We start from the raw sequence: 23,148 nt of genomic DNA, 5'->3' as shown, positions 1-23,148 counted from the left end.
ACAAAGAAAGCTGGTACCCTTATGGAGCCATTATGGCTCTGAGAAACTAAGTGCCTTCTGGTCTCTGTGATGTTCCTAATGCCACCCTGGCTCCCAGCACAATGTCTAGCATTTGGGACAGGTTTGATAAATGTGTGCAGAACTGAACTTAGGCACAATGACCTCTTTTTCAGGCCCCTCCTAAAGTATCCTGAGCCCTCTCATTTCCAAACATTATAGTGGGAAGGTCAGAGGGGTGAGGCCTTTCCATGTGTCTCTGGCATCCTGTCTGATCAAGGTTGACAAGCAAGAGTGTTATCTGAGGCCTCCAAAGCAGATACCCACAACCCAGTTTTGATTTTAACTCAAAGTCAGAATTTTGCTAAAGGGCTCTTAGGGGTCTGGTTAGGGGCTGTGTGAGCTGTAGACTTTGACTAGCAGCTTTCTTCTTCTGTCACTTGGGGAGAGGACTGAATCTTTCTGTGGGTAAAATCTAGGGAAACAACACTTCTGTCTTATATTTTTTGTACCAATCTTAGCCATTTCATCATTTCCATCTGGCTTTGCTCTTACATAACAAAAACATCAAAGTGGAGTTGGCAAGGCTCATTGCCAAAATATGCCTTCATTGTCTATGTTAGTTCTTCTCTTTCCAGTCAATAAAGAAGAATGTTTTATTGTGGTTAATGTCACTTGTTTCATGGGAAAAACTAACTTAGCAACTGTCTCTAACCCTGAACAAATCTGATCGTTTTAATAATTAAGGAGAAAACAAGTATTTATTAAGTCCCTTAATTTGGGCTGGCCATTTTGTTTAATACAACCCTGTTTTCATCTATCTATCTTGGTGGTGAAGAAATCGGAAAGGCTCAGAAAGATCGAGCAATTTGCCCACAATCACATAGTGAATTGGTGGAGTTAGTGACCGATTTAGGATCGCACTCAGGTCCGTTTGAGAAGTGAGCCTGAGCTTTTTCTACCAGACTTTAAGACCTTCACTAGCTCATTACAGACACAGAATCACCGAATCATAACTCTGCCAATGTATCCTGACCCTGTGCGAGTTACTCGAAGCTGTCTCTCTGTTCTAAGGACACATGAAGCACTGCCCAGGGTTGATACCCACCTCTGTGAACACGGACACTGGGGAGTGGCTGCCGGGTGTGCTGGAGGCTTTGGAAAGGACTGGGCAGGCATCACAGGCCACCTTAGCAGCCCTAAAGAGCCCCGATGGCTGTGGCCATGGGTGTTTCCAACCAAAATAATGTCAGGGCAGCCTTTGAGGCTCTGGATGGGGCCAACCTTGTCAGTCCCACCAAGAGCGCTGCGGTGCTGACCAGCATCTTGCAGCAGCTGCGCCAGCCTGCGGTCACACTTACAAATCAATGATTCCCATTTTTGACAGTGAATTCTTTCTTAATCACCTAAAATGTATACAAAATTGTAAATCAAAAGCATGAGGCTCAACATGATTTTAAGGTTACCCACTGCACACAGTATCTTTACATGTAGATAAGTAAGATACCACTGAAATGAGGTCACACGTACTTGTAAGCAGTCCACTCTCTTCCTTGTGGAAAGAAGTTAACGGGTGAAATGAATAGAATCAACATGCTTTTTATTATCTTAGCAAATATTTTTAATTGGCTTGGATGAGGAGGTGAGTGCCTATTTCCCAGGTTGATTTGATAGTTAATGTATCTGGTGGTGGGGAAGTGGAATGGGGACTGCAGGGGGTAGATGGCTTCTACCCCCGACACATTACATTTATTGAGCAAACCTCTCTGCTAACAATAATCTGTATTTGCAGCCACCCCCAAGCACTAGCATCACCGCCTCAGCTCCACCTCAGATCATCAGGCATTAGATTCTCGTAAGGAGCGCACAACCTAGATTCCTTGCATAGGCAGTTTATAGTAGGGTTCCCGCTACTATGAGAATCTAATGCCACCGCTGATCTGACAGGAGGTGGGGCCCAGGCCGTTATGCCAGCAATGGGGAGTGACTGCAAACACAGATGAAGCTTTTGCTCACTTGCCTGCTGCTCACCTCCTTCTGTGTGGCCTAGTTGCTAACAGGCCATGGACTGGTACTGGTCTGCAGCCTGGGGTTTGGGGACTATAGGCTTAAACAACAGAAATTTATTTTTCACAGTGCTAGAGGCTGGGAAGTCCAAGATCAAGGTGCCAACAAGATAGGTTTCATTCTGAGACCTCTTCTTTTGGCTTGTAGGTGGCTGCCATCTTGCTGTGTGCTCAATGGCCTCTTCTCTCACCAGAGAGCTCTGGTGTCCCTTCCTCTTCTTATTAGGACAGCAGTCCTATCAGATTAGGACCCTGCCCATATGACCTCATTTAACTTTAATTATCTCCATAAAGGCCTTATGTCCAAATACAGTCACATTGGGAGTTGGGGCTTCAACATATGAATTTGGGGGTCAGGGGACACAATTCAGTCCACAGCCTGGAGCTTTTCCCATTCTTCAACACAATCCCTCTCTTCCTTGCTCCCCTTATACTTAGCCACTCAGACTACCTTGCCCCAACCCCACAAGTCATATGCTGTTTTACATTCCCCCTGCTCTTTGTCCTCTGCTTGTGCTTCAAGTTTCAACTTAATGGCTGTCACACCATGGAGCCTCCTGGATTGGTCATCCTCTGAGTTAGATGTTTTCCATGTGTGTCACATGTGTGCCCTATGTAGGGGTCATGTGTGTACATCGCTGCATTCAGAGCATTCTATTTTGATTAATTTGTTTATGCATTGGTCTCTCCAGTCAGAATGAAAATTCCTGGAGGGCAGGAACTATCTCATTGATTTTAATCTTCTCTCCCTGTTGCCTGCCCAGCATTTGGCACATAGTAGGTACCCACTAAGCACTGGTTGAATAAGCAGGCAGCAGGTTATAGGAAGGAAAGATTGGTTATCATATTCTTTTTCTCCATTTCACCACCATCCACTTCAAGGAAATATTTTCATGTGTGTCAGCAGCTGAAGGGGAAAGTAAAGAGTAAGAATGAGAACACTTTTGTAAAGCAATAAGGAAAGCAGAACTTCGCTTACTCACTAATGACAAAGGGGAGACCACTTCAGATTACAGGATTTTGCATAGTGGATCCCTGGTGCACAAATGAGGGATGAATTCATCATATTCTTTCATGTTGCTCTCTAATATTGCTACTAGGCCATGAAGAAACTGCAGTAGGAGACCCCATGAAACACCCTGATAAGCAGGTGAGAAACAAACATGATAAAATACAAAAGTAGCACACCATAAGACTCATTTATTCATTCATTTTGACAAGGGTAATGTACTTTTAATTACCACTGATAATATATATTGCCTACTAGTAAATGTTTTGTGATGTGTTTTGTAAACCTTTCGTCTTAGAATACCGCATCACTCCTGAATTTGTTCATTAAACCTTTGTTATTAACCAAGAGGTTATTGGCTATCAGGGGAAAATGAGCAAGTTTGTGAATTAACAAAGAAACATAAATAAGCTCATACTATAGCAATCATACCTGATACTTTTGACGATTAGGGAGCGAGATGCAGTGGTCTTTTGAAATATTTTTATTTAATTGGAATATTATAATTTCAAAATTAATAAATTGAATGGAGGCTATATTCAAATCTGTCTCAAAATGATTGAATAATTGATTAAAACCTAGTTTCATTTTCAAGGTCAAATAAGTATATGAAATGTGTTTGCCAGAAATAGACAATTGTTTCATCTTATTTGTATTTATAATTTGTAGCACTCAGTACTCCTATTGATGTGTGTTTGTCCCCATAACAAATCATGCACAATTATCGATAAGAATTCAAAGAATGCAGCTAAGGTGTGAAATTATACAAATCATTCTACTGCAAAGAAAAGGCCCCGGAGGTGAGCAGTATATTGAATTTTTCAAAGGAAAATTATGTGTTTGTGAGTGTGTTTCATCTGATGAAATGATTGTCACGGAAAATTAAATCTCACCTTGAAAGAAATGAGTAAGACTGAGAAAAATCACCATAAATATTCTCTGTACAAAGGAATTTTACTTTTTTCACAAATGTATTTTTCTCTAAGCTTTTAACCATACATACCAACTACACATATGTTCACATATGGGTGATGTAAATGCATGTTTTTACTATACTGTGTCCTTTGGGCTTAATTCAGATTTGTGTCAAAGGAGAATAAAGAATTTAGGAATCATCAAATTTGGTATTTTTCAAAGAATGGTCCTGAACTGCCTACATTGGAATACCTGGATGCTTCCTGAAAATAAAGCTGCCCAGGTTCTAACCAAGACCTCCTGAATCAGAATCTCAGAGGTTAATCTTATCATGTGGCAAGTTAGGGAAACAATTGTCTGGCTAACTCAGGCAAGACTTATTTCCAAACCTTCCAGTTGGTTTCAATGCATCAGTACAACAACATAGAATGAAGCCTGACAGATCTAATGATGATGAAAGGCTTTTGTGACTTAGACAAAAGCTTCAATTACAGAATGTTTTTCAAAGAAATGGTGTTTTATACTTTTTAAGTACAGTGTATATCATAAATGAAGACTTAAATGAGTACTAACAGATTAACTGAGGACTATCATGAAAAGTTATCCACAACAGGCTTGTCCTACATATTAATGCCTTCTAAACATAAGTCTCTTCTAATATACAAGACATAGTTGACACAGTGGTATGGATAAATTCTTAATTTCTGAGTTTTTGTTTGAAAATGTTATACTTTTTTAGACTACATTCTCTTTACTTGTGAGGGAGACCCAGGAATTGGTAAAATAATAAATTATTTCAAAGCTTTTACTAAATAAGTATTATACAGACATACTCTGAGTTACAAGAGGAGCTCAAATTAATGGAATATGAGTTAACAACATTTGATTGGAAGAGTTCCATGGAGTATCTTGACCATGGAAGCAATGGGGCATCTTGGTAACAAACAACAAAATGATGAAATTGATCATTTTACCTCTGGGTGAACTGTCAAAAGAATATAAATGTTAATTTCAGTATAAATATAATTTCAATGTGATATGCTTTACTCTAACATTCTTCAGTGCTGAAGTTGGCTTCCTGGATTTTATGACTTTTAAGAAATGTACCTGTTGTTCCTAGGTCACTAGAAAGGTCCCACGTCTCAGTCTCTGGACTAACCCTTGCCAAAGTTGTGAAATGGGTACATTTTGTCTTCTTACCACTATAAATCTCCTTCTTTCTCTGTTGTAGCCTCTGCTTTTGGAACAGGTTGTATACAGGGCAGTAGTTAAGTGCATGTTACTTGTAATCAGAAAAAGGTTTTGTTTGAATCGTGGCTTTGCCACTTACTAGTTATGTGACCTCGAAAGATACATGAAACATCTCTGGACCTCATTTTCTTTGCCTATGTCACCTGCCATCCTGGGCTAAATGGAAAGAAGGTATTTCATATACAATAGAGCACTTGGTGTATGTATACAGTGAGCATTCACTTGTGGCTCTATTTGTCTCCCATTCCTACCCTCAGTATTCTCTGAGCAAACCTAGCTTTAAAAGATTTGTACTGAAGCATGCAACCCAGGCCTTACCAAGGCTCTTGTAGAGCTTCTCTATTTTTTCTGCAATTAAGTTGTTAGGATTGAAAATTAGTCCCATGTATTCTGCTTTCCATAGTATTTGCTTTTAAAGGGAACATAAGACAGGACTCATTTGATTGCAAATGGCAGCAACCTAACTTGAGCTGCCTTAGAAAAGGGAGGATTTATTGACTCCTGTAACCAAGAATGGTAGGGATGTAGCTAGGCACGACTGCCTCTCTTCTCTGTTTCGCTGTACCCACTGGTCTTGGTTTCCCCTGTTGCCTGTAGGCTTCTTCACTGTGCAAAGGATGTACGGGCCCCTCCACCCTCACGGAGGCTTAGATCCTCACACAGAGAGGAAGGGGCTCTTAAGTCTCAGCTCCAAATAGAAGTCCTGGGGAAGGACTCAAATGGGTTCATTTCGGTTCCTGTCCACCCTTAAACAGTTGCAGAGGCCACAGAGTAATGAGGGCACGAGCCCTCTGAAGTGGACTACATGGAGAAAGCCAGGGGGCAAGAGGAGTGGTTCTCCAGAAGAACGAATGGGGACAGCATAGACACAGCTGTGGGGAGATATTTTGTAAGCAAAGTAGCCAGTTTCTTTCTCTTTTCTAGGCGACTATGCTTAAGGTCAAGGAAAAATAGGTTATGATAATTTCAAATAGCACTACTGGCTTAGGGAAAATGGAGATAATTTATGACACTGAGACCTAAGGCCCCCCGAATAAATGCTGCATTGCAGCAGGACTTTTTTTTTTCTTGGTCACTAAACTGTCACTTAAAGAAGTAGAAGCCTGAGATCTTACAGATACTAAAAGCTGCCTGGTTCAGCTTTGACATATACCAACTTGAATGGATGTTAACTACATATATATTTTTAAAGGACTGGTGAACTATCTATGCCTGAGCATGAGTTCCTAAATGCCTGGTGTAATGCAGTCATTCTCAAAGTGGGGTTCCCAGGTCAGCATTGCCTGGGAACTTGTTAGAAATACACATTCTTGGGCCCTACCCTAGCCTTAATAAATCAGAAACACTAGGGATAGATCCTAGGAGTCTGCATTTTAATAAGCTATCCAGGTGATTCTGATGCACCCCGCTGAAGTTTGGGAAACACTGGTGCAGGATTTGCCATGGTAGTTGGCCTAGATTCCCCCCTTAGGACTGTAGTGCTCAGCCCACGGGCTTTGGGAGTGTTGGTAGCTGCCAGCTCTCAGCTGAGTCCCTCTCCTGGCATTGCTTTCAGCTGAAGAGAGCTGCCTCATCCAAGGCCATGCATCCTCTCTGGGACATTCTGCATGCAAAATTGGTCTGTGAAGATAAGGAGGATGAATCCAAAGATTTGGCCCCCTTTTCTCAGTGTGGGCCAACTCTGAAGGGCCACCCGAGTTCAGAGCTCCCCGTGGGATCCACTGAGGCCTTTGCTGTGACTGCATCATAGGTCAACTCCTCCCATAGCCTGGTCCTGCTGCCCTCACCCCTGAACCCCTGTCAACCAAGGGCATGCCTCAATAAACTTCCTAATGAAAAATCACCTTCTCTGTTTCCAGGAGAACCAACCTGGCCCCTCTTAATAAGAGTCAGGACTGTGCACAGCTGGCCCCAGAAGGGAGAAGGCCCTATAGCCACCACTGTGGAATGGCCCATGGCAACAAGACACTACCTCCTCCTTGCTGTTTCTGTTCTCCTCTTTAAGGCCCACTGGTAAAAGTTCTGGACCTCTTCCAAATCAGTTTCCAGAGGACACTATTGGGAATACTTTGCCCATACCCATCCACTGCCAACATTCTGGATTAATCCCTGCCCAAGACTGGTGAGAAATGGGAAACTAAGACCATTAACTCCCCTCTTAGAATTTCCCTTTTCTTCCCCACTGGGTCTTCAGAGGATGGAAACAAGAGAAGGCTTTCTTGTATTTTTCCTCACTCACCATGTTTACATGCCTGGGTAAAGGCAGACTCATTTAGCAGAATAAAGATTTCCTTTTAATGTCACATCTGGGGTTTAAACATTGGTCCTTAGTACCACTAAGATGCGTATGCTCCTGAAAATCTGGCCACACAGTCTGCTTGGGCGTAAGACCTACCCTGAGCTGTGCAACAGAACTTTCCTCACCTCTCCTCTGGGATGGTGTAAGGGGTAAGAGGCGACCCAAACCCTTCATGTTCAAAGTTGTCTAATTCACAACTTTCCAACATGTGGCCCCAACCCACTTCTCCACCTTCATTCTCTCCCTCCGACGCTTGCATTGGCAACACTCAACTGCTCATCACTCCCTAATCCCAACCAGGCTTTGTGGTCTACTAATCTTTGTTCATAGTCTCCTACTACCTGAGCCTTCCTCTCCATTCGACACCAGCTTCATCTCACCCAGACCTAAAAGGCCCACTAAAGGGCCATTTCCTGCACATGGTCTTCTCAGATTCCACTTAGAAGAACGTCTGCTGCTTGGAGCCCACAGCACTCTGCCTCTCTTGCAGCATCGGCACATCCTGCCTTCAGGTACGTGGGTTCTCATTTCTGCTAATCACAAGTTCCTGGAGGCCTGGGGTCATGCCTTGGACAACTCTGTACTGCCTGAAGGCCCAGCACAAGTTCTTTCACATGATGGTGGGCGGATCCAAAATATTTAGCACACAGCTGTCACCATAACAAAGAAATATTAGTATATTATTACTTTTGAGACATTTTTTAAACATAATCCTGTCCTTCTCCAAAGGAAATATGAGTATTAAAAGTCAATAAGAGTTATCTGCCTGAGGATCTGTGCCTGGGGTGAACATGCGTCCTGTTTTGCCGCCTAGGACAGTTGGTTTACTCCTGTTGTCCTGGAATAATTATTACTACTGTCCCTTTGCACTCTCAAAAGTGTCCCATAGTGGATAATAAATTTTATGTTCATCCTACTTTTATGCAACCCAGACTACTAGCCAACAGTGTGCTCTGCTTACCTGCTTGTAGGACGATCACATGGCAAGAATTTCAAAAGAATGTGCCTTGTACATATTTTTCCCTTGCACATGTTTTATGCTCTCACATACTCCCTGCCCCGTATAAGCATTTAAACGAATTGGTTTTTACTCGGGAGCAGTGCACAGAGTTATTCCACACCAGGATTTGCAGAGACACTGTCCAGCAGGTGGACACTGGTGCCAGTCAAGTCAGATCCTCTATTTAGGGTCCCAGGACTCATCTTTTCCTTTGTGGCAATGACGGAATGCAAAGGCCATTTGAAAAGCCATGGTCTCTTGAATTTCGGTTTAGCCAAAGCTAAATTATTCCTGCTTGAGGGCAGACACAAACGCCCTCCAAAACTGTTCAGCAAAGTGACTCAGATTGACATGGGGCAGGGACGGATTATGACTGTGGTTTCTTTGCTCTCAAGAGGCAGGCAGCTCATGACCACTGAAAATGTCCCAACCTCAGTGACATGGGGAGGTGGCACTTAACATATTCTTCTTTATATTTGATTCAGGTAATCACCAAATAAGTGGATAAAATAAATAGCTCATAAACACTAATTTCATCTAATCCTCACAATAGCCCTATTGGATGCTGTGAGATGTAATTGCCAAACATTTCCATATTTGTAGTTAATATTAATAATAGCTCCCACTTTAGTGTTTGCCTTGTACCAGGCACTATACAAGCAACTTACATATATCATTTCATCTCACTACACTATCCAAATGTAGGCTTATTTATTGTTTATTACCTGCCATAGCCACCACATGCTTCTCAAGGGCAGAAACTTTGTCTTATTCACAGTTGTGTTGCCCGTATTCATAATTATGTCTGGCACAGAGAAGGTTCTCAAAAAATACTTTCTTAATGAATAAATGAATTATTGAATGAGTGCATTAGCCAATAAGCCCACGAGAAATATGCTCTATCCACATTTTGCAGATGAGAAAAGCAAGGCTTATAAAGAATAAGGAATTTGCCGAGATTTTGCTTGGCAAAGAATTTGCTTTGCCAAGAATTTGCCAAGATCACACTCTAGGGGCTGGACTCTGGGTCACAAAATCTTAAACATGTCAATATCCCCCATGCCCACCTTTCCTGATGAGAAAACTGGCTCAGAAAGTTAAGGAATCTGCTTAGTACCAGGCGAGTATTAAGTTATTAGAACTCAGAGCCAGGAGCTCTGGTTCCCACGAGCACTGTTTCTCCTCGTCATGCTGATGCGTGGCAGGTACAGCACACACCACAGCATCTGAGGGGCACAGGGTGGGCAGTTCCCCCAAGTAAAACTCAGATCTCCCTGGCAGGAGGAAGATTATCATAATCCCTTGGCTTACCCCTGAGCATTGGTGTTTAGCCAACTGAGAATGAAATAGAGACCAGCTTATTATCTAGGCTGGGGTAAAACTTGCTTCTCTGGCAAACCATAAGGTTTCAGTGTTTTAACTACAAAAGATGTTTACTTTTTAATCATGTGACAGTACAAGATAGACATCATGGTGCATAGACAGCTTTTCCCCATGCAGAAATTGAGAGACCTAGACTCCTCCTTCCACAATGCAGCCCTTGCATCCTTTAGGGTCTTATGTCTACAGCAGCAGAGGGGAAAGAGAGAGCATGAAGGCTTCTTAAATACTGTGGCCAAGGATGGATAGGCCTATCGCTGCTCTTAGGACAATGGTGAGAACTAGTCCATGGCTCCACCATGATGCAAGTGGGGCTGGGAAATGTAGTCCCCAGCACAGCTGTTTCTCAGGGCACTATCGAAGGGTGAGCACAAATTTCTGGTGGGCAGCTAGCCATCACAGCCACTATGAGAACAGAATAGGCAGGGAAAAGGTGGGAAGTGGGAATCTGGGTGGCCACTTAGAGCAGGATGCTTATGAAAAGGAAGCAGTGGGGAGAGGGCAGCAGATGCCACCTGCAGCAGCCTTAGGGGGTTCTGTAGACCTTCCCTCTTCGGCAGTAATGGAGGTGGAGCAGCCTTATCTTTGCTGCCAACTTGGTGCACACTTGGAGAGGAGCTTGGAACCTCTCATCCTAATTATCATCAAGCCTCCACACTCAAAAGTGCTACCCAACAGGCTTCTAATTTCCATTCATGCCCATCCCTGCCTTCTCTAGTTGAGTTGTAAATTATGACTCTCGCAAAATTGGACAATATCATAAAAGCCACAAGATGTATCAAGTGCCATAGCCTTCAGTTATCTTAGTTCATTCAACAGAAAAATAGGGGCACTTTTTTTTTCTTTATGGGGAAACAGTATCAGGTAATGTCACATAATATTTCAAATAGAATTTGTCTTTGTCAAGCAAGTAGTGAATAACAAGGAAACACTAAATGTTGTTTTTAAGAAATGATTTGAAATTAATTTCAATCCATTCTGTTGGTTCAATAGAAAGAGAAATACAGACTTCGGTAGGTTTCTTAATGTAGATTGCTATAGTAATTTAAAAACAACAAATAATAATAATAAAGTGATGATTCTATCATGCTGCCAGTGTGCTTGACAGCAAATAGTATATTTAAAAAAAATAAATTTGCCACTGCAATATATGCGAATGACTAGACTCTAGGTATTGCCTTCAGATTAGAAAGATTCATAGGATCATATTCATGTATTTTGGAAAGTTATTTACTGTGACAGAAATACAAATATTAAAAATATAATTATTCACAGCCTTTCTCCCTCTCCTGCCTCCAAAAGAGGAATCCCCCTCCCTTTTTTCTTTACCAGGAGTGATGGCATAACAGGCCGAGATGCAGACATGGAAAAACACAGAGGCTTATTGACGCACATGCACATGAACATAAAGCTGCCTGGAGAAAATCAAAAGATCTGAGAGCAGGGAAAAGATAAGAGGATCTTGGCCAGAGAGAAAAGAACTGAGAACTTTTTGGAAGCTAAACTGAGCAGTTACTATGAGGAGGGGACTATGGGAAGAATGTTCTAGTGAAAAGAAGCATTGGCAAGTCTCACTTTGTGCAAAGCACAGCCAACTCCCATAGCTGTGTTGTTGGAAGGGAGCTCTCCTGACCTTCCCCCATAGCTGGCCCCTGCTGTGAGGAATGATGCCCGGCAGACAAGATAGTAACAATAACAGCTAATGCCTACCTGAACAAACTTCCCGTGTGCCAAACAGCGAGCTAAGCTTGTGACCTACTTTAACCCTTTTAATCCTTACAACGCCTCCATGAAATAGCATTATAATTAACCCTATTTTATGGGTGGGAAAGCAGAGGCTCAGAAAGTCTGTGTAACTTCCCACGAATACACCAGTTGGTAAGTCGTCTAGCTGAGATTCAGGCCCAGGCAGTCCGGCTCCAGGGTCCATCCGCTGGACCACAATGATTTCCTACCTCCCAGCTTATTGAAAAGTCCATATAGTCAACACAAAGCCTTATGTCATAAGAGCAATTGAAGATCTGGACTGAACTCCAAGTCAGTGTGTACCGTTTCACATAGTATTCTACAGGTAAAAGCCCCTTTAAGAGATAACATGTAATTATAGATGCCAAAATGTCAAGTTGTTCATGTGCTCACAGTATTAATAGTTGATTATTTGAAAAACTTTAGGAAATAAAACTTAGGAAATCAAGATACAAGGAATCACTCTTTTTCCAAATTTCATTAGTCTCTGCCTATTTTCTTTAGGTATATGCATTTGGTAATAACTCAGTAATATTGTGAAAGATCCCTGCAGCTTTCAGAATGTCTTCTCTCTTTGAAGGCTACATTTTGACTGTCATTGAGACTAAATCATATGAAACCAGAGACTCTGTTTTCGTCCAGTTCTTGGTCCCTTTGGGTCATTTTTTAAGGGTAATTTCATCCACTATCCCTGCTGGGGGTCACAATAGGACAAATATCATGGAGAAGGATTCTTTCCACAGATGGTCTGGGATAATTCTTGAAAAGACCAAGACTCTTGTACTCAATCTGAAAAATAGGTACTTCTTAAATTGGTTCTAGAACCAAGCCACTCTCCCATAGTTCATAATGGAATAAGATAAAGAACTGATCCAAGATAAAGTCTAAGATGGGTATTTGGGGAGCTAGATGAAGTTACTCCAATAAAATTATAGATTAAAGTGCTTTAGGAAATAGTAATCTTACTGACAATGAACTCTGGGAGGATAAATCGACTTTACCATCAAAGTAGTTCTTTGCTCTATTCAAGGTTGAACACATGACAATAGAGTAGCCTCTAAGCCGTAAAGCTGTATTGTTACCAGAAAGTGAACTACAGTTTACTAGCTAGCTAAACTCCACTGTGGTCATGACCTCTAAAATGTTCTTCCATTCTTCCCACTTAGGGATGAGGATGATACCCCTCCAGATGCCCTCTTCCGGAAGGGAAAAGAGGATAAAATTCTACCTTTCATAATTTGAGAGACAGTGATGCTTTGTCCTGCAAAACTAGATTGGGAAAACCGTGTTTCCACAAGGGCTATCCGTTTCTCAGGGTTGTTAGTAAATGTTGTGGACCAATTCATGCCATGAATGAATTTACCAGTGAGATGCTGGCTTACGGACTGACCTTTAGTCATGAGGGCAAAGAGGCCTGGATGACCAACAGCACAAACTAAGATAACTACAATTCCATCAGTCTGCTTTGGAGTTAGGGCTACTGCCTCTGTCTTGTGATAAATTGCTTTGATCATGTAGGTTACAGGACCCCTATCAGTATCAAAGAAAAGACATTATGTTTTGACATTGTCAATTTTGGGAAGTGTCACACAGCTACAGGGAAATGCTCATTTAATTCCAGGTTATAAATTAAACAAAGCAGAAAACCAGGATGATAAATCCCAAATGCTCCAAATATTTAAAGTTGAAATATATCAGTTTTATATGAATTGGGGCCAAAATTTATTGGCACCAAAAACTTCACCAAAACTTTCTTTAGAAAAGAATGTTAAAAAGCTCAGTATCAGAAAGTTTATCGTATTTGTCAATGAGAAGGGTAGAATCTGGCCTTTTTTTAAAAAAATGGTAGCAGTACAAGTACAATTATAACAGGTAATTTTTCATTATTTTAGCTTATTTTGTCCTATTGAGGCTTTAATTTCATTTTCAGTCCTTCATTTTCTAATACAATGAATACCTTCTTTTCAAAATGCCAGAATAAATTTAATCTTTTGAGAAGAACAAGTTCTTTAGGTCTCCTGGATAGTAAGTCAGGAGGAGCCCTTGGAAACACTGCTCCAGGTGGATGTCTTTGGCTACTTTTATGAGGAGTGTCGCACATCTGCCTGTCCACACGCAGTCTCAGGTCTCACCCCTGGGTTCTCCTCACAGCGGCCTCATGGAACTCCATTTATCTTAGGAAGGGGAGTGGTGGAGTGGAGCCTGCCTACTTCTGGACCTGCGATTCCAAGGTGGACAGAGTCCAAGATTGTTGCTCAGTCCATTAAGCAATCCCTTTTAGCTGAAGGGGTTCATCTATCAATCTCGCTTTTCAGCCAGTAATCTGCTTATTTAGAGGTTTAATTACATTTGCAGGTCACCCAAGCGCTTCTCCTAGATATTTAATAAAATGAGTCCTTATTTTATTTATCTCATGGTTTATTTTACACAGGCCATCCAGTATTGGCGTGGGCGAGCAATTACTTATAAAAAGATAAACAAATGAGACTTCCACCTTCAAAGTGTCCAGAGTTAACACAGAAATTATTTTGAGTCTTGGGCACAATGACAGTAGGAGATTGATCTAAAACTGCGTGTAGCAGCCACCATTCCCGAAACGGAAAGTCAAATATTGATTTCCCAGTGCTTTTATGACCCATTTAACAACAGGCATTTTGGATTGGTTATTTCTTAGGGCCAGAGAGAATTTTCCAGCCAGCCTCTTTTAGAGCTCCTCTTAATTATCTTCTCTGAGAGATGGGTAAAAATTGACGTTCTGCCCTGGCCTTGGGCACACACATGTGAAACATAAAGGAGGCCGATGCAGCGTGTGTCTCCTAACACTAAGTTAGCGTGGATGAAGGCTGTTTAGATATTTTCCATAATAACTACCAAATTGGGTGACGGGGAGGTCCATTGGATATGTCTGCTAACAAATTCTCACTAATTGACATCAAGCCAGGTCATTCCTGTGTAATAAGTGTTGAGTGATCCGAGGGCCAGCGCGGCCGGCCAGGGCTGGGTCTATTCAAAGACCTCTACCTGTTTGGCCCTCTGAACGGAACATGTAATGTTTTGCCAAATTTTCAAAATCGCTGGGAGTAAGAACAGCGTTTTTAATCTTTGGCTCTTTGGGCGACTAATTACGCAGCAAAGGGCATAAAGAAGGCTTTACAAATCCTTATTTCCATTAGGAAGGTGTGAGAACCCATGCCGCTGAGCGCACCCCCGTCCTGCTCCCTGGGGAGGCGGCCGCGGCGGTGCCAGCCCAAGCGGGGCTTCTGTTCTGTTTCCCCAGCACTTGGAAGGAAAACAAAACAGCCCTAATGAAAAACACACACGGGAAATGCTTTATTATTTCATCATCCTCACCTACTGCGCTCTGGCACGGCTGGGCGATGAGGAAGGCCTTTTCCCTGTGCGCGCCCGCCCGCGCGGGCGGTAGGAGGCTGACACGCCGTCATTTCCTGCCAGGTCGACTGGGAGGAATGTGCTCCCGTTTCCTCCCGGCCACATCTCCCTGACGCCCGTCCCTCTCTCCTCGGCCTCCGCGTCGGCCACGCGCCCCACAGCGGAGTCGCGTGAGCTTCAGAACACAGCGCGGAGGGGAGGGAGCCCTGGAAACTCTGGGGACCAAACACAATCATCCTGCAACCTCCCAGAGCTGAGAAACAGGTCAGATCCTCCGCGCGGATCCTGACCCCCTGCGAGGGCCAAGGCGCACCACCGCACTGCCAGAACACTGGGTCGTTTTGTTTCTCGGTGTTTTGCGGGGAGGGGTGCCGAAGTCAGTCAGAGTACGAATTCAGACTGTAGTCTTCCCATGTGCATTGACTTTTCTCCAGAAAGGAGCGTCAGATAGCAGACATTCTCCAAATCTCCTTGGACCCTTGGCCAGTCAGTGAATAACCCCTTTCATAAGAAATGTCTCCATTTCTTTTCTCCACACAGAGTGAAACCTGGATATAATAGACAATGCATTTATTCACATGTTGCTCCACAGCCCCTACCACCAAATCATCCAGGCATGGTCAAGCAGGTATGGCTACCCAGGGTAGTGGAACGTTTTAGCCCATACCTGACTGGGGCCACCAACACCTGTCTGCAATAACACATCAGCAACAGCTCTCTTCTGTTATCACAGTTTGGCACCTGGGAAACAACCATGCCTTCTACATGGATGATGCTTAATAAGTATTTGGTAAATATTCAGTAAGTATGTGACGAGCTGAGTTGGTTATCTATCAGAGGGCAGAAAGCTAAGCTAACACCTTAGTTTTGCGGCAGTGGAAAGTGGGTGCCTTCGTGCTGTCTCCTATGTCGTGCCATTCTCTCGAGGGCCAACACCACACACCACCATCACTAAATAAGGAGACTCCTAGAATGTGGCTCTATGGATAACTCTTTTTTGATGAAATTTCTATCAGTCTGGCTTGTAATGGGTAGCTGTTTTTTAATATTTGTTGAACTACTACCAATGGCATGGGTACCACAGTACCCTTAGTTAAATGTTTAATTGAAGGTGTGGTGCCTTTTCAATGAATATCTGTCAAATAGGTCACTGAGTAAGTGTGATATCTGTATAAGTGCCAAAGAAATTTGTGTGTGGCCCTATGGTAAGAGTTATTCTATGTATGTAGATCCACCTATATGCATGTTGGACCTGCTTAATTTAATTCCCAATGGAAAGGTAGAAATAAATCATGTAAAGTAGCTTGTCTGATGGGAAAATTTTGAAATGAAAACAAAATGATCCTCCCAAGCAGAATCGTGTCAATATGCCTGCCACAAATAGATGTCATGAAAGTTATGTTTCGTGTGTCTGTACTTCATTTTGAGACATTAATCAATATTATCCATCCCAGCATAGTGGATAACTGTGAAAGCACTGAGAATCCAGAAGATGCTAAGTATATGATTATGATGGAAACAATAAATACTTTTTAATGTGAAAGGGCTAAAAAAAAAGTGAATGTGCTGAGTAAAAACAAACCTCACTCATCAATATGGAATGAAACATTGAATAGTAAGAATAATTCAGAAGGCCAATGTGTAGTAATACAATTTGTGGAAAGCTATATATTAGACAATAGACAACTGTTACCAAGAAATTGATGAAATAGGAGACATCTTTGTCTTGGCCATTACAGTGGTTTTCAACCCTCACTGCACATTTGAATCACCCAACGAGTTTCTAAAAAATATAGACTCTGGGGCCACACCTCAGACCAATTACATTAGAACTTTTCTGGTGGTGAAGCATAGACATTAGCGATTTGTACAGCTGCCCACATGGTTACAATGTGCAGTGGAGTTTGGACTACAGCAGTGGTTCTCAGATTTCAGCAGCAGAATCACCCAGAGGTTTTACCAAACTGCAGCTTGCTGGGCCCAACCCCCAGAGCTTCTGATTGACTAGGTTTGGCATGAAGGCCAAGAATTTGCATTTCTAACAAGTTTCCAGTGGCTGCTGCTATTGCTGTTTGGGGGGCACACTTTGAGAACCACTGGACTAGAGGATCAGCCTCAAGATTTGGATCCTGTTAATCTGATAGGAATTTAGGAGAAACCCAACTTCACTATGACTTCAGGGTGACAGTACACCTGATGAAATGTGTTTTACCACCCATGATTGGGTTCAATTTCAAGGGGCATGCAAATCTACACTCTGATCCTGTGTGCAATACTACGGGTGCTACATTTTTTCTAAGATGTTTGGGTAGATCATCAAAGAATGTGATCTGCCTCAACAGATATTCGATACAGATAGAATTGGTCTGTTTTAGAAGATACCAGATAAAGCCCTCAGCAAGAACAGGAGAATAGTTGGGTTTTAAAAAATAATTTTTATTTCAGAATATTAGGGGATACAAGTGTTCTTGTTGTATGAATTGGATGAGTTGTATAATGCTGAAGTCAGGGCTTTTAGTGTGTCCATCATCTGAATAGTGTTCATTGTACCCAAGAGGTAAGTTTTTATCCCTCACCCATGCTCCGCCTTTCTTAGGTTCCAGTGTCTTCTACACCACTTTATGACCATGTGTACCCATTGTTTAACTCCCACTTATTAGTAAGACCATGTGTATGTTTTTCCATTCTTTAGATACTTCACTTAGGAAAATGTTCTTCAGTTCTATCCAAGTTGCTACAAATGACATTATTTCATTCTTTTTTATGGCTGAGTAGTACTCTATGGTATACATATATACCACATTTTCTTTATTCATTCATCAATTGATGGGCACCTAGGTTGATTCCATATGTTTGCAATTGTGAATTGTGCTGTGATAAACATTTGAGTATAGGTGTCTTTTTGACATAATGACTTCTTTTCCTTTGGGTAGAAACCCAGTAGTGGGATTGCTACATCAAATGGTAGGTCTACTTTTAGTTCTTTGAGGACTCTCCATACTGTTTTCCATAGAGGTTGTACTAATTTACAGTCCCACCAACAGTGTATAAGCATTCCTTTTTTACTGCATCTGTGCAAACATCTATTGTTTTTTGATTTTTTAATAATGGTCAAGAGAATAGCTGGCTTTAACGCATGGCAGAATTGCGTCTTGGGATATCAAGTTTATACCCTTCCTTCATGGGTTTTACTAACAAATGAACTTATAAGCACTCATTTGGAATTTTTATATTAGCCAATGCAAACTTGCTATGTTTGTAATACAAAAGTTGTAATAAGCACTGTAAATTAGAAACAAGGAATCTATTCAAAATTATTTAAGAGAAATTCAGACTTTGAGAATTTGGCTTTAAAGAGTTAGAAAGTCAGATAAAGACTGTGACTTAGTAATTGTACCAATTACCATTAATTCTTAGCCACTAACTGTTTTAAGGAAGAGCCCAGGTTTCACTTCCACTGCCTCTTCTCCCTGGCCATGTGCCCCTCTTCTCACTGCCGTCTTGAGTAGATATAGCATGTGGAGCCATCACACAGGTATGGTAGGGTTGCCTGTCTTGGGGCTTGTGACCACCATCCCTTCTTCCCTAACTCATTCTGCTCTTTCACTTCTTGTCACCTGCGGGTTCTCATAATTCAATAGCAGTTATAACTTATGTTTTTTAAAACACAAGTTCTTCAAACGAGTTATACAAGCTAACATTTCTAAACCTTTACATTAAGAAATGCAACCATGTCTTCTTGTCTCCTCTTAAAAAAATTTTTTTTTAATGAGTAGTGAAAATAGTGTGGTAGCCAGTCAGACTGAAGGGAAGTAGTAAGCCCATTTGTGATTTACTGAGGTTTCTTTACTGGGTGTCTGTGGGCAGATCTCTCCTAGGGCTACATTCAAAGCAGTGCTATTCTTCTGATCTTATCATTAAACCATGTGATACTTATTTTTTCATTTTCAGTGATGCGCATGTAAAAGGTGTTTTAACTTGTTCTTCAAGAACTTGTAGTGATTCTAGCCTTTGGATTCATCCTCTGTTTGGAAGCTTGTTGGCTTTCATGTGGGAAACCTCTCAAGCCATAAAGCATTAAAATTTCAATTAAAGATAAAATGATAGGGTTGTGGCTGCTGCATAAAGGGAAGACTGGACCAAATGTGTGAGAGAGGAACTCAAAGGAAAAAATACCCATTTTGATGGCTCAATATTATAGCATATTTTTAGAATATGCACTCAGATATATCTGATCTGATTGAATAACCAGAAGGTTTGGAAATATGAAACTCTAAATAACATTCCACTTAATAGAGTATTGATCAGAAAGTTTAAAGGGGTGGGAGGACAAATATTTATTTAAAAAATTTTAAAAGAGGAAAAAAAAGCTTATACTCATCTAATTTCTCATTTCAGTAAAATGGATTCATAAAATAAAATGTATCCTTATAAAACTGCAAAACTTGTGTTCTAGTTAATCGAGGTCTATTGAATGTGAAACTCACTTTAGTTGTTGTTTATTTAGTTTGTTTTTCAGTGCCAGATTAACCTAATGATTGCCAAATAATGACTTCAATTTTGGGACCACAAACAACAGTGAAAAGGAAAGAGCCCAGCCACCTTCATTATATAAAAAAGACATTTGGATCCTCTTTATTGTTTAGACATGCTAGATGTTCATAATGTAAAAATATCCTGTTGGGGTCACATTTTGCTCGAACACATTTTTCTTTTAAAAATGTCTTTCTCAATAAAGCTGTGGGAGATTTTTCTTTTCTGGTATTTAAAGTAAGATAAAGTTTAGCTGATTTCTTTCCTTGACTCTCCCCTTCCCCCTTCAAAGGCTTAATAACCACAATCCTAAGATTTATGGTGAGTGAAAAAGAAAAATAAGTAAATTATCAGACTGAGGAGCCATTCTTCCTCTCTCTGGTCATACAGACTATTTTAAATGTTGCTAGCAGCAGTCTAATTAAAATAATTTCTGTCAGAAGTCTGTGAAATATGCAGCCACAGCCCAGCTCAATGTTCTCAAGCAGGAATGACAAATCTCTGCTTAATTGGTACTTAATATGGTAGTACAGGATTAGTAATTCTCCAGGATAAAAGGAGATAACAAATAGAAATCTCTTGCTTGGGGCAGGGAGCCCTAGAAGATGAACAGACCAAGTGGTGCTTACCCCCAAACTGTTCCTATCAAGGATTGTTATTTTGGCCATCATTTATGAAATAACAGACAATTAATGCACATTTTATGGCTAGCTCAAGTCCTAATTAAATACAACTATGTACAAAGAATGTGAAGGGCCTGACTTACAGGGACCAAAATAAATACTGGCAGAATTATGGTGACCACTGCAGCCTTAGCTCATCTTGTTAGCCCATCTCAGAGATAAGCACCTTGGCAGAGGCATAAGCTACTTCTGAGGAACAGCCATTAGGCTGAAATTTATAGTATATTTTAGAAAACTTGGAAAATGTAGAGAAGTAGAAGGGGGAAAATCATCCATAGTCCCATCAAAGTAACACAACCATTGCTCATGAGCTGGAATATTTTCTTTGTGTATTTTTTTTCCTAGTGCATAGTTTTTATGTGTCACTTATTCTACAAAGTGTTGCAAGCCATTTGTTGGGGTGCTTTTTTCCACTTAATATTAAATAGAAATGTTTCTATATATTTTTATGAATGCTTAGTATAGTACCACTTTTAATGTTTATACAGTATTCTATCAAGTAGATAATAACAGCTGATATTTATTTTATGCTGACCATGAGCCAGGTGCTATTCTAAGGACTTTGTATGTATTAACTAATTAAATCACAAATAATCCTATAGGCTAGAGGCTTTTCCTCTCTGCATTTTGTGGATGAGGAAATGGATGTACAGAAAGATTGTGTTCATTTGCTCAAGGCTACAGAAAGTGGTTAGTAGAGTCAGGATTTGAACAAGGGCAATCTGAAAACAAAAACCATATTTTTAATTGCTGCCCTATCCCATCTCTTGATGCACTGTCTTAATTTAACCAAATGAAACACTAAATCTGGGTCAATAAAATTTCTCTGTAAATGGTTGAATCACAAATATTCTATGCTTTGCGAGCCACATACAGTTTCTATGGCATACTTTTCTTCTTCTTCCTTTTTCTTCTTCTTCTTCTTCTTCTTTCTTCTTCTTCTTCTTCTTCTTCTTCTTCTTCTTCTTCTTCTTCTTCTTCTTCTTCTTCTTCTTTCTTCTTCTTCTTCTTCTTCTTCTTCCTTCTTCTCATTTAAAAACTGTAAAGAAACCATTCTTAGCTTATTGGCCATAAAAAGCAGGCCATGAGGCAGATTTGGCCCATATACCATAGTTCGCAACCTCTGTTCCAGATTAAAAATGAGTTAAATCTAAATGTGTGAGAAGCAATTAAGATGATTAATTAAAAAATTTTTTGACACTGAAGAAACCAAATAATGTATTTGATTGAATGAATTATTCTCATTTCCACTGGTAATATTAGTATGAATATACTACAATGTGCTTGCATATATATACATATATAAAAACAATTGAACTGACTGAAATATTTGTTTTCACCCAAACTGTAAGTATTGTGAAAAGAAGTCAGCACAAAGCTAAAATAAATTTGTACTTGGTAAATCTCACGAAGTTAATAGAAAGTCACAAACTTCAATCGCTTTTCATTTTATGCCTTTTGAAGGGTCACATAAAATCCTGCTGTTCCTTTAGGGTGGCCATTCTCAAAGAGCAGGCCTGAAGCCAGCAGCATTGGCATCTTCTGGCACTGTCTTATTAGAAATGCCAATTCACAGACCCCATCCCAAAAATAATGATTCGAACACTTGAAGGTGGGGCATATTAAAGAGCCATTATTTTAGGAAAACCTAGTTCCAAACAGATTCCTTTTCGGAACAAAGCTGTGTGAGAGAATGCATCTGTGCACACACGTACTCACAAACAGAAGGGTTATATATGAGCTAAAAACATCCCACATTATGATACATTATGGAAACCACCATATAGACAAGCCACAAAAGTCAGAATGAGAAAATTTTAGAGTTGCATATGTATCTTATGCAGGTAGACAAATAAATCTATACTGTCATGCCTATCTTGTTATATGACACTGTATTGATTTTGTCACAGCTATTTCCTGGTTCATTACTTAAGCATGACGTTCCTTATAATATTAAGGGATTTAGGACCTAAATATCTGAATACCTCTTTTTAAATTGAATGTCCTCAATTACTGAGGATACTGCACCTGAAATTTTAATTGATGAGCTTATTCTAACAAAACATGTCATTTTAAAATGTCATCTTGAGATTCAGGTTCTGGGTAAGACGGAGAAAACACCCTGCTGTCCATCTAAATGCAGCTATAAAACATGGACAGAATGTGTAGAACAGTTATTTTAGGACTTTCAGTGGCAAATAATAAATAGAAAATTGGGGAAAAGGACTAAAATTCGAAGTATCACTGAACAGATGTGGGTCTACCATTATATTTTCCTCACTGTGTGGCCCTGGAGGCCGGCATGGCCCCAGAAGTGCATGGCAGAGCCCCAGCTTCCTGCCTGGAAGTGCCAAAAGGGAAGCACTAGGAAACCAAAAAGTACTGAGGGGATTGTGGAGAGGCTGAGTCCATGAAAGCAGCCCTATAAAATTATTTATTAACTCTTAGGTTCCAAGAGCTGCACATGCATTGATCTCATCCTTTTCAGCATATACAAGACTTTGAAAGGTGCATAGATAGAATCCCACTCAGGTGTCAGACTTGCCACTGGGTGGCACATCCACAGGACAAATCTGAATAGCACTGGCCTTTAAAAACTGAACTGACATTGGGACCACAGCCCATAGAAGGCAAATTGAAACTTGTGGCCTGAACCTAATCAGGTCAATTGCTTGCTGACAAAAATATCAGTATTCCCCACAGGGTTTAAACAAGACCTACAGTCTCATAATATAATAATCAGAATTTCCAGGATACAATCTAAAATTACTTGGCACATGAAGAATCAAGAAAACAATCCACATAGGAAAAGACAATCAACAAACACTAATGCCAAGATAACATAAGAATTTAAAACAGCTTATTATAAAAATGCTCCA

At 40.7% G+C, this 23,148-nt stretch overlaps 1 long non-coding RNA gene across 2 annotated transcripts in view; it reads right to left on the bottom strand.

The window, feature by feature from the left end:
* Positions 1 to 23,148, bottom strand: part of LOC105883036 (uncharacterized) — a 106,177-nt gene that overhangs the window by 21,506 nt on the left and 61,523 nt on the right. The window contains exon 4 of one of the 2 annotated variants that reach the window (XR_012920574.1): positions 17,469 to 21,308. The exons of the other annotated variant lie outside the window; for it this stretch is intronic. This is a non-coding gene — a long non-coding RNA (uncharacterized LOC105883036). Of the gene's footprint in view, positions 1 to 17,468; positions 21,309 to 23,148 lie in introns of those variants that run through there. 2 annotated transcript variants of the gene reach the window in all.

This window comes from Microcebus murinus, chromosome 8 (genome assembly GCF_040939455.1).
Source record: "Microcebus murinus isolate Inina chromosome 8, M.murinus_Inina_mat1.0, whole genome shotgun sequence".
NCBI lineage: Eukaryota > Metazoa > Chordata > Mammalia > Primates > Cheirogaleidae > Microcebus > Microcebus murinus.
Note: the sequence above shows the minus strand (reverse complement) of the source record. Positions and strands in the feature narration are given on the sequence as shown.